The following is a 15,708-nucleotide window of genomic DNA, read 5'->3' as shown; positions in this document are numbered from 1 at the left end:
CCTTGGTGAGTTCTCTAAATAGTGGACTAAAGCTTATAAGGGGGGAGGGGAATATCGCCTCCCCTTCAGTTTTTTGCAAGAAAGAGCTTAGGCCTCTAACTCCAGGAGGGAGTTCACATCTGTAACTCCCAAGTGGAGAGACGTGTCTCTCTCCTGCCTGGAATTAGGCACCAGAATCCCTTTGAGGTGTGAAACATAGGCCACACCCCTTTCCTCAGCATTTCCTATTGGCTAGCTTAGGTGGCTCCCTGTTAAACTTGCCAGCTTCTGAGAACCTCAGTCGGACATGCCTAACTCTCCTCATGGATTGTATAGCGGGTCCGGGAGCCAAACTTGGAGCTGGGATTCCACTAGGTGGCAGGATGCCTAAAGTTTAGGCGTTGCAGCACTGAGTGTAAGTCCCCATCGTGGCTCTACCCCAAGTTGTAAAATGCCAGTCTCCAGATCATTTCAAATAAAGGCATGTTAAACCGAGCAACCGTCTTGCACCTTTCATAAATGACGAAGCATAGAAAAACTATGGGTACTGCGCGCACCCACACACCCACACACCCACACACACACACAAAAAGCCCACAGCAGCAAGCCCAACTCAGGGCAGCAGCAGTCAAACTGACTCAGGCTATGGGCTAAAAATAGCAGTGTAGATGTTCCCGCTTGGGGTGGAGCCTGGGTTCTGAAACCCCGTGACAGGGGTGGGTCTCAGAGCCTGGTTCCAGCCCAAGGTGAAACAGCTACACAGCTATTTTTAGCCCATAGCTCAAGTCAGTGGATTGGGGCTCTGAGACTTGCTGATGTGGGATTTTTTTCAGTGTAGACTTACCCTGTGTTGCCCTCACAAAAAATATAATTTATGGTGTAAAGATAACTGGAATGATTCCTGTAATAAATGGGATGGTATATGCTGAATACTGTAATAAGCACATCATAACCTGTCTTACTCTAAGAGTCTCAGTAGGATTTAATGACTAACAGTAAATTAACATCTTCATCGTCAAAATGGGAGGTATATTTCCCTCCTGAGAATTCCAGTTCCCAACTTTCCCTCAGGATCTATTACAGAAATAAGGTGCTTTCAATTCACCATTTGCAAGAGTTATGAGTATGGAAGACAGAAGGAAAATAAATCAGTTGCAAAGAACAGAAGTCAAAGCCCCAGAAAAAATCTACCTGCATAGAGCCAGCCTATTTTTATCAGTCTCTTGTGGGGATTATAGTTATTATGATCATGTATTAATACAATTAGCAGTAATTAGCAAAAAGCAAATTGTGGTAAATTAGTGGAGGAGTTAGGGGATCATAATTAAAACATGAAGGAGTGAATACACAAAGAGACAAATTTTCAAAGGTATTTAGGTGCCTACAGATGCAGATAAGCACCTAATGGGATCTTCCAAAGCTCCTAAGCAGGTTAGGCACCTATGTCCCATCCAAATCAATAGGAGCTTGGTGCCTAACCTGCTTAGGTGCTTTGGATATCCCAGTAGGTGTCTATCGGTATCTTTAGGCACCCAAATGCCCTTGACAATCTGACCCAAAGTTATTAAGCCAATGGGAATACTCATGTGAGCAAGACAAGCAGGATTTGACAGGTGGTGGTGCTCAGGAGACAGCATGGGTGGTTTTGTCGGGGAACAGAATAAGGCACATCCCTGACACCAGGGCCACCCTTCTTACAAATTGCAAAGGATTGATTCACCAGAACTTATCCATGAAATGTCTGTTACAATCATTCTAACAGAGGTAAAACAATGTATTTTTTTCCTTAATGTCATACTTGGAAATGGTTGAACCATTTTTGTGGAATCTTTCCAGAAACATTCAACCCGAGCCAGACATCTGGGATGGGAAATTTCAACCCAAATGCTTAAATTTTGGCAAAGTTATAGGTAACGGAAAACAGGGTTTTATAACAGGCAATCTTAACAGCACTGTCTATAATAAGCATCTTGGCCAGTAAGCATAAGAACTCTATTTCTCCCTCCTCCATCCATTTCTCAGCTCTGACAGGTTATAAACAGCCTGTTTAACTTCTGTAGCAAAAATATTTTTGTTTCATGATAGTACCCCCAGTCAATGCAATCTTCTGGTATTTGCGCCCAAATTGCTCTGCTATCTTTTATGGGGTATTTGTATAACCAGCTGAATCAGATACCACCAATTGACTAATCAGCTTGTTCACTTTCTTTTCTCCATAACTAGGAACATGAGAATGAATATTTATGAGCATGTGTAATTATATACCAGGGTTCCTAAAATATGTTTTTGGTGTCTATGGACCAGAGAGATGAGGGATGAGAAAATCTGATTGTGTCGGTTTGGGGATGTAGCCAAATTGCTCTAAACCAAACTTTTTGTCCATTTCTTTTTAGTTACGTGAACTGAAATCATAGAATATCAGGATTGGAAGGGACCTCAGGAGATCATCTAGTCCAACCCCCTGCTCAAAGCAGTACTGTAGGCTCAAAAGTATCACGTTCTGCCATCTTCCTAGGTGAACAACTCTACTTTTCACAGAATCATAGAATCATAGAATATCAGGGTTGGAAGGGACCCCTGAAGGTCATCTAGTCCAACCCCCTGCTCGAAGCAGGACCAAATCCCAGTTAAATCATCCCAGCCAGGGCTTTGTCAAGCCTGACCTTAAAAACCTCTAAGGAAGGAGATTCTACCACCTCCCTAGGTAACGCATTCCAGTGTTTCACCACCCTCTTAGTGAAAAAGTTTTTCCTAATATCCAATCTAAACCTCCCCCACTGCAACTTGAGACCATTACTCCTTGTTCTGTCATCTGCTACCATTGAGAACAGTCTAGAGCCATCCTCTTTGGAACCCCCTTTCAGGTAGTTGAAAGCAGCTATCAAATCCCCCCTCATTCTTCTCTTCTGCAGGCTAAACAATCCCAGCTCCCTCAGCCTCTCCTCATAACTCATGTGTTCCAGACCCCTAATCATTTTTGTTGCCCTTCGCTGGACTCTCTCCAAATTATCCACATCCTTCTTGAAGTGTGGGGCCCCAAACTGGACACAGTACTCCAGATGAGGCCTCACCAATGTCGAATAGAGGGGAACGATCACGTCCCTCGATCTGCTCGCTATGCCCCTACTTATACACCCCAAAATGCCATTGGCCTTCTTGGCAACAAGGGCACACTGCTGACTCATATCCAGCTTCTCGTCCACTGTCACCCCTAGGTCCTTTTCCGCAGAACTGCTGCCTAGCCATTCGGTCCCTAGTCTGTAGCGGTGCATTGGGTTCTTCCATCCTAAGTGCAGGACCCTGCACTTATCCTTATTGAACCTCATCAGATTTCTTTTGGCCCAATCCTCCAATTTGTCTAGGTCCTTCTGTATCCTATCCCTCCCCTCCAGCGTATCTACCACTCCTCCCAGTTTAGTATCATCCGCAAATTTGCTGAGAGTGCAATCCACACCATCCTCCAGATCATTTATGAAGATATTGAACAAAACCGGCCCCAGGACCGACCCTTGGGGCACTCCACTTGATACCGGCTGCCAACTAGACATGGAGCCATTGATCACTACCCGTTGAGCCCGACAATCTAGCCAGCTTTCTACCCACCTTATAGTGCATTCATCCAGCCCATACTTCCTTAACTTGCTGACAAGAATACTGTGGGAGACCGTGTCAAAAGCTTTGCTAAAGTCAAGAAACAATACATCCACTGCTTTCCCTTCATCCACAGAACCAGTAATCTCATCATAAAAGGCGATTAGATTAGTCAGGCATGACCTTCCCTTGGTGAATCCATGCTGGCTGTTCCTGATCACTTTCCTCTCATGCAAGTGCATCAGGATTGATTCTTTGAGGACCTGCTCCATGATTTTTCCAGGGACTGAGGTAAGGCTGACTGGCCTGTATTTCCCAGGATCCTCCTTCTTCCCTTTTTTAAAGATTGGCACTACATTAGCCTTTTTCCAGTCATCCGGGACTTCCCCGGTTCGCCACGAGTTTTCAAAGATAATGGCCAATGGCTCTGCAATCACAGTCGCCAATTCCTTCAGCACTCTCGGATGCAACTCGTCCGGCCCCATGGACTTGTGCACGTCCAGCTTTTCTAAATAGTCCCTAACCACCTCTATCTCCATAGAGGGCTGGCCATCTTTTCCCCATTTTGTGATGCCCAGCCCAGCAGTCTGGGAGCTGACCTTGTTAGTGAAGACAGAGGCAAAAAAAGCATTGAGTACATTAGCTTTTTCCACATCCTCTGTCACTAGGTTGCCTCCCTCATTCAGTAAGGGGCCCACACTTTCCTTGGCTTTCTTCTTGTTGCCAACATACCTGAAGAAACCCTTCTTGTTACTCTTGACATCTCTTGCTAGCTGCAGCTCCAGGTGTGATTTGGCCCTCCTGATATCATTCCTACATGCCCGAGCAATATTTTTATACTCTTCCTGGTCATATGTCCAACCTTCCACTTCTTGTAAGCTTCTTTTTTATGTTTAAGATCCGCTAGGATTTCACCATTAAGCCAAGCTGGTCGCCTGCCATATTTACTATTCTTTCGACTCATCGGGATGGTTTGTCCCTGTAACCTCAACAGGGATTCCTTGAAATACAGCCAGCTCTCCTGGACTCCTTTCCCCTTCAAGTTAGTCCCCCAGGGGATCCTGGCCATCCGTTCCCTGAGGGAGTCGAAGTCTGCTTTCCTGAAGTCCAGGGTCCGTATCCTGCTGCTTACCTTTCTTCCCTGCGTCAGGATCCTGAACTCAACCAACTCATGGTCACTGCCTCCCAGATTCCCATCCACTTTTGCTTCCCCCACTAATTCTACCCGGTTTGTGAGCAGCAGGTCAAGAAAAGCGCCCCCCCTAGTTGGCTCCTCTAGCACTTGCGCCAGGAAATTGTCCCCTACGCTTTCCAAAAACTTCCTGGATTATCTATGCACCGCTGTATTGCTCTCCCAGCAGATATCAGGAAAATTAAAGTCACCCATGAGAATCAGGGCATGCGATCTAGTAGCTTCCGTGAGCTGCCGGAAGAAAGCCTCATACCACTACATCACTCTTGTTGCACACACTTCTAAACTTAATCCAGAGACACTCAGGTTTTTCTACAGTTTCGTACCAGAGCTCTGAGCAGTCATACTGCTCCCTTACATACAGTACTGCTCCCCCACCTTTTCTGCCCTGCCTGTCCTTCCTGAACAGTTTATAACCATCCATGACAGTACTCCAGTCATGTGAGTTATCCCACCAAGTCTCTGTTATTCCAATTACGTCATAGTTCCTTGACATCACCAGGACCTCCAGTTCTCCCTGCTTGTTTCCAAGGCTTTGTGCATTCATATATAAGCACTTGAGATAACCTGTTAATCGCCCCTCGTTCCCAGTATGAGGCAGGAGCCCTCCCCTCACAGACATTCCTGCCTGTGCTTCCTCCCGGTATCCCGCTTTCCCACTTACCTCAGGGCTTTGGTCTCCTTCCCCCAGTGAACCTAGTTTAAAGCCCTCCTCACTAGGTTAGCCAGCCTGCTGGCAAAGATGCTCTTCCCTCTCTTCGTAAGATGGAGCCCGTTTCTGCCCAGCACTCCTCCTTCATGGAACACCATCCCATGGTCAAAGAATCCAAAGCCTTCTCTCCGACACCACCTGCGTAGCCATTCGTTGACTTCCACGATTCGACGGTCCCTACCCAGGCCTTTTCCTTCCACGGGGAGGATGAACGAGAACACCACTTGCGCCTCCAACTCCTTTATCCTTCTTCCCAGAGCCACGTAGTCCGCAGTGATCCGCTCAAGGTCATTCTTGGCAGTATCATTGGTGCCCACGTGGAGAAGCAGGAAGGGGTAGCGATCTGAGGGCTTGATGAGTCTCGGCAGTCTCTCCGTCACATCGCGAATCTTAGCCCCTGGCAAGCAGCAGACTTCTCGGTTTTCCCGGTCAGGGCGGCAGATAGATGACTCAGTCCCCCGGAGGAGAGAGTCCCCGACCACCACCACCCGCCTTCTCCTCTTGGGAGTGGTGGTCGTGGAACCCCCAACCTCAGGACATCGCATCTCATGCCTTCCAACCAGCGGAGTCTCCTTCTGCTTTCTCGACCCAGACATATCATCTGGTCCACTCTCCGCAACGGTACCTGTGGAGAGAACATGAAAGCGGTTAGTTACCTGTGTCTGTGTTACTGGAACCCGGACATTCCGCTTACCTCTTCTGGAGGTCACATGTTGCCAAGCTTCTTCACTGGCCTCTTGGCTCCTCTGTGCAACCTGCTCTATATCTTTAGAGTTTTGTGCCCCTAGAAGCATCTCCTGAGTTTTGTCCAGAAAATCCTCAGTTTCTCGTATGCAACGCAGGGTCGTTATCTGTTGCTCCAGACCTTCAATCTTCTCTTCCAATATGGAGACCAGCTTGCACTTTGTACAGACAAAGTCGCTTCTGTCCTGTGGAAGAAAGACAAACATGGCACATCCAGTGCAGGTCACAACAGCTGAACCCCCCCCTTCCATATCACCTTCCTACTATGAGCTTCCTCAGAGCAGTTTGCAAGACGTAAGCCTCACTGGGCTCACTCCAGGTGAACTCCCAGGCAAACTCCTGCTGTGAGCTGCTCTGCTGTCCCCCGCTGCTCAGCTGGTTCGCGAAGCTCTGGCTATTTTTAAACAGCCAGGCTTCCCTGACACAAACAAACAGACTTTCCAACTTAACTGAATTCCATGCTTGCAATCCCCACTACCTTTTCTCCACCTTTGATTCACTCTGCAAACCCTCCCATCCTCCTTCTCCATCCACTTTTTTTCTGTACAGGATGTGGCCAGTTTCTTCCAAAAGACAATTTACAAAATAGGACATGACCTTCCCCACTCCCTTCGGCTTGTCTTCCCTTCCTCTCCTCCTTCTCTCCTGTTATAGACACAGGTTTCTTGTCTATTTCCTTCTTGTAACCCTCCACTTGCCCTAGTGACCCATCCTATCTCCTGATCTCCCACATGTCCACTCTCATCCCATTCCTTACTCTTCTCCTTAACCTTTCACTTCCCTCTAGTGTGTTCCCCTCACATTAAAACATGCTTTAGTCTTTCCCATCTTAAAAACCCACCCTTGACCCCACTTGCCACTCCAACTACTGCCCATCTCCCTCTTCTCTTTCATCTCTAAGATCATTGAACGCACTGTCCAAATGCATTTACAGTTGGTGTCCAGAGTTCTTCTCCTCTTTTTCTATCCTAGACCCTCTCCAAACTGGTTTCAACCCCTTTGCACTCCAGTGAAACTGCTCTTGTCAAAGTATTTAATGATCTGTGAGCCAAAGGTCAGAACCAGTATTCTTGTCTCATCCTCTTTGACCAATCAGCCACCTTCGACACTATCAACGAGGCTGGTCAGAAAGTGGATTTTCTGACCCATAAAAATTTGAGATTAAAAAACAAAATATCCTGAATTAGGATGAAAGACCACAATTTTGATATTTTCACAAAACAAAATTCCAAAAAAATGAGTCAGTTGAAATATTCTATTTATATTTTCCTTTTATTTATTATTTTTAAAATTTTTGTATAACGTAAAGTAAATTTCTAAATGAAAGGCATTTTGAAATGAAAAAAATGTCAAAATATGTTTCAACATTTTCAAAATGATTTTTTTCAAAGCAAAATTTAATTGAAATCGATATTATTTTGTGAAAAAAATTAGTTTTGTCAAAACAGCATTTTTTGATGGAGAACTGTTTCAATGAAAATATTTTCCAACCAGCTCTATTGTAGACCATGTTCTTTGTAAAAAGTTGTCCTCCTTTGGCTTCTGTGACTCTATCATTTCCTGATTCTCCTTCTACCTTTCTAATCACTCCTTCAGCATGTTCCTCAGAGGTTATTCCTCATTCATCCTTCATCTTTCTGTGGAGGTTCCACAGGGCCCTTTCTTTTCTCCCTCTATGCCTTATATCTAGGTAATCTCATCCACAAACACAAATTCAACTACCCTGTCTATAAAGAAAAGGAGTACTTGTGGCACCTTAGAGACTAACCAATTTATTTGAGCATGAGCTTTCGTGAGCCACAGCTCACTTCATCAGATGTGTACCGTGGAAACTGCAGCAGACTTTATATACACACAGAGAATATGAAACAATACCTCCTCCCACCCCACTGTCCTGCTGGTAATAGCTTATCTAAAGTGATCAACAGGTGGGCCATTTCCAGCACAAATCCAGGTTTTCTCACCCTCCACCCCCCCACACAAATTCACTCTCCTGCTGGTGCTAGCCCATCCAAAGTGACAACTCTTTACATAATCAAGTCGGGCTATTTCCTGCATAGATCCAGGTTTTCTCACTTCCCCCCCACCCCCATACACACACAAACTCACTCTCCTGCTGGTAATAGCTCATCTAAACTGACCACTCTCCAAGTTTAAATCCAAGTTAAACCAGAATATCTGGGGGGGGGGTAGGAAAAAACAAGAGGAAACAGGCTACCTTGCATAATGACTTAGCCACTCCCAGTCTCTATTTAAGCCTAAATTAATAGTATCCAATTTGCAAATGAATTCCAATTCAGCGGTTTCTCGCTGGAGTCTGGATTTGAAGTTTTTTTGTTTTAAGATAGCGACCTTCATGTCTGTGATTGCGTGACCAGAGAGATTGAAGTGTTCTCCGACTGGTTTATGAATGTTAGAATTCTTGACATCTGATTTGTGTCCATTTATTCTTTTACGTAGAGACTGTCCAGTTTGACCAATGTACATGGCAGAGGGGCATTGCTGGCACATGATGGCATATATCACATTGGTGGATGTGCAGGTGAACGAGCCTCTGATAGTGTGGCTGATGTTATTAGGCCCTGTGATGGTGTCCCCTGAATAGATATGTGGGCACAATTGGCAACGGGCTTTGTTGCAAGGATATAAAGTCTGCTGCAGTTTCCACGGTACACATCTGATGAAGTGAGCTGTGGCTCACGAAAGCTCATGCTCAAATAAATTGGTTAGTCTCTAAGGTGCCACAAGTACTCCTTTTCTTTTTGCGAATACAGACTAACACGGCTGTTCCTCTGAAACCTACCCTGTCTATGTTGACGACTCACAGATCTACCTCTCCACTCCAGGCCTGTCTCTTTCTGTTCAAATTAAAATCTCAGACCGTTCATCTACCATTTCCACCAGGATGTTTAGCCGTCAACTCAAGCTAAACATGGCTAAAACAGAGCTCTTAATCTTCGACCCCAAGCCCTCCTCCATCCTCCTTTCTCAAGCCCTATGGACAATCTCCTGATGAAGTGAGCTGTAGCTCACGAAAGCTCATGCTCAAATAAATTGGTTAGTCTCTAAGGTGCCACAAGTCCTCCTTTTCTTTTTGCAAATACAGACTAACACGGCTGTTCCTCTGAAACCTCTCATCTTGGCTGTCACTCATACCTGTAACATGGGCTTCACCTTCAGCTTAGACCTTGTGGTGGTTGTTAGGGTACCCAGTCCTGTCATTCACCTTGTTATCCTTCAGCATGAGAGAGTCTTGCATGTGCTTAGCTGGGTGTCAGCTTCTTAACACTGACAGCCTACTAGCCACTTACTTAAGCACCTTTTTTTGGAGCTGTGACAGCTCTAGCTTTACCTTGTGGGTTAACAACAGGAGCACCCCAGTCCCTGAGTCCCTTTGAAGCATTCGCCTTTGACATCAAGCCCCTGTCACTGGTTACTCACAGAAATACCAGGGCTGCTGTTCCCAAAGGGTCAGTATACACACCAGATTGCAAGATTAGTCTCTGGTCCAGCACTTTGTTGAACATCACAACACTTAGATATATTTATAATGAAAGCAGTAATAAGTTTACTATCAAAGATTCAAATGATAGTGAGGAAGGATATTGGAAACAAAAGGCTACATATAAAACAAAATCATAACATGCTTTCTAGAGACTAAACTTAACTAACAGGTTAACCTCCTGTCTGTAGAAGTTTATGTCACCTGCAAAGTCCTCTGCACCATTTCAACCAAGGTTGGTTGAGATCCCATTTTCATGAATGTAAACACATTGCTTGTTTACTTCCTAGGATCAGGATGACGGGGTGTCTTCTTTGCCTTTAACTTATATCCCCAACATTTCATTGCATGTATTCAGCCAGTATAACCATCCATGGCTTGTTTTTCCTGTGTGCTGCTTCCCTGTTGACTTCACATCTCTTTGATAATTTCATATATACATGGCCATCTGTTGTTTTACCTTGCAATGCTTATTCTACATCCAACGGAGGCAGGTGAATAAACATCTCTTGTCTGACAGAAAACCTGTTTCTTCACCTCTGGTGGTAACTCATACCTTGATAAGAAATCTAAGAACATATTTTCAGTTTGTGTGTGTGTGTGACATATATAGAGAGGGTCAGGACATTTCTGTAACCCCCTTGCAAATTGGCATTAAGGCAGTGGTTCCCAAACTTGTTCCGCCGCTTGTGCAGGGAAAGCCCCTGGCAGGCTGAGCTGGTCTGTTTACCTGCCGCGTCCACAGGTTCGGCCGATCGCAGTTCCCAGTGGCCACAGTTCGCTGCTCCAGGCCAATGGGAGCTGCGGGAAGCGGTGTGGGGCCAAGGGACGTACTAGCCGACGCTTCCAGCAGCCCCCATTGGCCTGGATCAGCAAACCGCGGCCACTGGGAGCCACGATCGGCCGAACTTGCGGACGCGGAAGGTAAACAAACCAGCCCGGCCCGGCAGGGGCTTTCCCTGCACAAGCAGAGGAACAAGTTTGGGAACCACTGTATTAGGGGATTCTTGGGTCACAGTCCTCTCTCAAAGTACTCATATCCAGGCTACATCTAAATTTTGTTTACATTTTCTGCACAACACCTCTACGATACGGCCTTTTTTTTCCATCCACGCAGCTAAATCTCTCATCCAGGTTCTCATCAGCTCACTCTTTCATTATTGCGACTTCCTTCTGTGTGGCCTTGACAAATGCAGTCTTGCCCCAATCATATCCATTCAGAATGAGGCTTCAAAGATGATAGCTAAGCTGTCATTTTGATCATGTCACCCCTCTCGTTGCATCCCTCCACTGGTTCTCCCTTCTCTAATGCATCAAACATAATTGACTGGTCTTCATCCTCTAGACCCTTTGCAGCCTATCTCCACCATAACTATTATTTTTCATTCACTTTTGAGATATTGATTCCCATTTCCCATCAGCCAACAATGCCAGCCTATGTCACCCCATTATTAGTTTTTTTTTCCAACAAGCACCTTCATGCTGAACCTTCTATTCCTAACTTAGAGCAAATAAGTTGTCAAGGTTCCCTCCCTACTCTGAACTCTAGGATACAGATGTGGGGACCTGCATGAAAGACCCCCTACGCTTATTACTACCAGCTTAGGTTAAAAATTCCCCAAGGCACAAAGTCCTTGCCTTGGATTAGGTAAAACGCTGCCACCACCAAGTGCTTTAACAAAGAACCAGGGAAAAGGACCACTTGGAGTTCCTATTTCCCCAAAATATCCCCCCAAGCCCTTATACCCCCTTTCCTGAGGAGGCTTGAGAATAAACAGATGAGCACAAACTGCTTGGATTTTTAAGACCCAAAAAACCAATCAGATTCTTAAAAATCAGAACTTTATTAGAAAAACAAAAAAAAGATAAGAGAACAACTCTGTAAGATCAGAATGGAAGATAATCTTACAGGCAGTCAGATTCAAACCTTAAGTTACAAAAAGACACAAAAACAGGAATACACATTTCCTCCAGCACAGCGAATTTACAAGCCAAAAAGCAAAGAAAACCTAATGCATTTTCTAGCTAGATTACTTACTAACTCTACAGGAGTTGGAGAACTTGCATCCTTGATCTGTTCCTGGCAAAGGTATCACACAGACAGACAAAAAAATTTTCTCCCCCTCCAGATTTGAAAGTATCTTGTCCCCTCATTGGTCATTTTGGTCAGGTGCCATTGAGGTTACCTTAGATTCTTAACCCTTTACAGGTGAAAGGATTTTGCCTCTGTCCAGGAGGGATTTTATCGCACTGTATACAGAAAGGTGGTTACCCTTCCCTTTATATCTATGACATAAATGATGCAGAGAAAGTGTAGTATATCTGACTTTTGATTTTAATGAGAGCTCTATCATGTGTTGAATAGCAACTCACATCTAAAAATGCATAGATTATTTTAAACTATTCTGGCCCATGAGCTACACTGTTTGCATGTGTTGCAAACTTCATCTTTCAGTTTAATTTGAATCCAAACCCCCTATTTAGCCCCCTCTTTCGCTTGCGCGCACATGCTCACTCTCTCTCTCTGTCTCTGTCTCTGTCTCTCTCTCTCTCTTTCTCTCTCTCATTATTTAAAAGACTTGTTTTCTCTGAACTTGCCCCAATTCCTGCATCAGGGGCTTGAACTGTAGAAATCATATTGATATTATACAGATTTTTAATTAAACTCCATATGCAATTTTAACTTTGCTTGTTGTTAACAGTGATGAGAAAAATTACACGTCTGTGATCACTGGTATAGCTTTTACAGAGTTTTCTTGATACATAACATTTGTTTAATTCAGTTGTTTTCTTTTATGTTCAAGAGTAGTTTTAGGGCAATTTGTCATTGTTATTAATTCAAGATTGTTTGATCTGCAACTCTGTATTTGATCTCATTAAGGAAAAGCTGTCTCAGCCCTTAATTCTGAATCCATAAGTAGTATGAAAGCACAATTATTAATAATACAAATAGTAATTAAAAAATTGGAACAAAAATCAAAGTGTCTTCAAGTTTCACATTTATAAATCATAGAAAAATCAGCAGAACAGAGTGAACACAGCTTCTCTTAAGGAACCAATGAGTTCTTCTTGTTTTTGTCTTATGACATGAAACATTTTACATGCACATTGAGAAGATTATTTGTTTCTTTTAATGAAAGTACTGAAATGAAAGTCCTCTCTTGACACTTTATTTTGTATACAACAAAATGCTTCCCATGCACAATTGTTATCAGTGTTTTGTTAGAATAAACTAATTAAATATGTTCACAAATCTAAAAAAGATAAGTTAGCAAAATATTTATTAAATCGGATATGGCCAAAACTAGGACATTATATACAAAGAAATGGAAATCAAATATAAGACTTGCGTACAGGTACTTATCCACAGAAGTTAATAGAACTCTTTCCACTGACTTTAGTTGGCTTTGGATCAGACCCGTGCAGAAGCAAGGAAGATAGGAAATACCATTGGGCCATATAGGGTTGAACCCTACAAAAATTTCTTCATTCATGGAATGTCTTTGGACTCCTAATTGATCCAGAACTTCAATGGGTGCTCCACAATTACAGGTTTGGACTCTTAGGGCTTGACCTATAATTCTGTGTGCTTTGGTGGACCCCTGCATTGGCCTAATGCCTCACTGAAGTCGATGAACCTCTGTGTGGGCTCAAAGGTTTATCTGCATGTGTCCAGTGAAAGATCAGGCCCATAACTTTGTAGTCTTTCTCTGGATGTGGCCAATGCCTGTTGCTTCAGAATAAGGTTGAAAATCAGAGCTGGTCAGAAATTTTCTGTTATTTTTTTCTGTCGGAAAATGGTTTTTCAACAAAATGGATGTTTTTGGTGATCTCCATTTTCATCAAAAATGTTTGAGTTTTCAATGAAAAACTGAAATGATTGGTTTTAAACAAAAATTTTTGAATTTTCTTGTTTTCAATGAAAATCAACCAAAAAAAATCACATGTATGCTTGCTGAAATTTTTCATGAGGGGTAAAAAATCATTTCCCCGTCAATTCTGTTGAAAACTCAGTAATACACCTGCCCACCTGGGCATTACTTTGACACTGAGGGCAAAGTTCTTGCGTAAAGCCAGTTGACAATGACTAATTTATATCCTGATGATTAAAAACTAGAAAGCATTTTTCCTCCCAAGGAATATTTCAGGTTTTTATAAAAAAAGCTGAAAACCAGCAAACCAAAAAAGTTTTTGGCTAAAAGCTGAACCATTTTTGGTTCTCAATTTTTCAATGAAAAGTTAAAATCTTTTGAGGAAAGCAGAAACTTTTTTATTTTACCCAAAACCCAATTTTCTGACCAAAAAAGTTCAGGAGGAAAAAATGTTTATATACCTGAAAGAAGTGGTGTCCCCTTTTGTAGCCAGAGTAATGGCAAACAATTTTATTCCACTTCATTTTCATGTTTAATGTCTTTCTCTCTTATTAGTCTATTTGCATCTATAATATCCAGCAGCAGTGAACCTGTCTGGTGATGCGTTGCTTATGAAAACAATCCGTCACGCTAGTCAACTTTTCTGAAAGGAAATAAGGTTGATATCAATCATATACAAACTCTTTGTCCTTATTTCTAACAATCTAATTAATCTTTCCCCCACCTGTATCTCTCCTCCGATTTCTCCTACTCTCCTACCTTCCCTGTATGCCCTTTCAATCCTCTTCCTAACTTTACCTTTTCCCATTCTCTGTATCACACCACCTATTATGCTTTCTGTGATGTCCAAAACAGTCAACCTAGAAAGAACCCTCCCTATCCACCTTCAAATCCTGCCTTAAAGCCCACCTCTTCAAGCACTACCTCCTCCCTGATTCTCTACATTAGTAATCCACCCAGCCTCCAATCTCCTGAATTGCTTTCCTGTATTCTGTCTTTCCTAATTTAAACTTGATCCTTTGAGGCACTGGTGGCTTATATGAGGGCATAATTTAGCCACAAAGAACCTCAAAAAGAGGATAGAAAGACTAAAAACCTACTGGGGTCTAATTAAAATCCATAAAAGTAAAATGTATGAGGTTTTGCTTTCAGTGTAATTTGAATATCTGGAACAAACTGTGTATGAGAAGGAAAGAACCATCTTAGAGATGGACCAAAAACATAAATTTCTGGAATGCTCCCAAACTTAAAGAAAGCTTGGATTTAGTTCTGAACTCTGTAGCATCAGGCTGTACTGATAATGGACCCAAACTATAAACCCAACTGCCTTGAACTTTGGGAGTTTTCTAATACCTATCTGGATCCAAATTAACCACTAACAGGGCTACCTTATAAGCCATATAGATGCACAAATGAATCCCAAAGACATAAACCTGATCACTCCCTGACACACATTCACAACCGCTATAGAGAGCTGTGCACTGGAATGACTTTGTGGAAGGCTGATGAGATCTGACACATACAATATTTGTGGAAAGTCACAAGCTTTGCAGTTCAGACACTACTGTCAACCAAGACAGCGCAAACAAAGAAGACAGTTGGCCTCCAGATTCTAAACTGAACATTTAATAACTATTAGAAGAAGCTAATCAAGAAAGTCTTGTACTGTACGTCCTATAGCGTACAGGACTACAGTGTGCATATATGATCTTAACAAGTCTGGACAGGAAGCAAAAAAGGACCCTAGATTCCTCTATTTAAATATTTGTTCTCAGGATAAACCTGTGAGATGCACCATCTCATTTGCATGAGGATCTGGATGGAGAACAGGCAAGCATACATATGTGTAACTGGCAGTAATTAGGAAAGAATTGCTTACAAGAACTGGTCCAGGTTCATCGCTGCTATAATTCCATTATGCTATGTTTTATTGCTGTTCAGCAAACTAAAACACAAGGTTTTATCCATAGATGCTGGTGCTGATTAGAGTCCCCACAAGAGTGGAATGATGGACTAGTTATTAATGTTGATGAAACCCACCGCTTGCATTACAGCCCCAGGCACTTGGGTTTTCTGGATACCAGCTGCTAATATCTCAATCATCCGAGCATCTTAT

Source organism: Caretta caretta, chromosome 4 (assembly GCF_965140235.1).
Source record: "Caretta caretta isolate rCarCar2 chromosome 4, rCarCar1.hap1, whole genome shotgun sequence".
Lineage (NCBI taxonomy): Eukaryota > Metazoa > Chordata > Testudines > Cheloniidae > Caretta > Caretta caretta.
Note: the sequence above shows the minus strand (reverse complement) of the source record.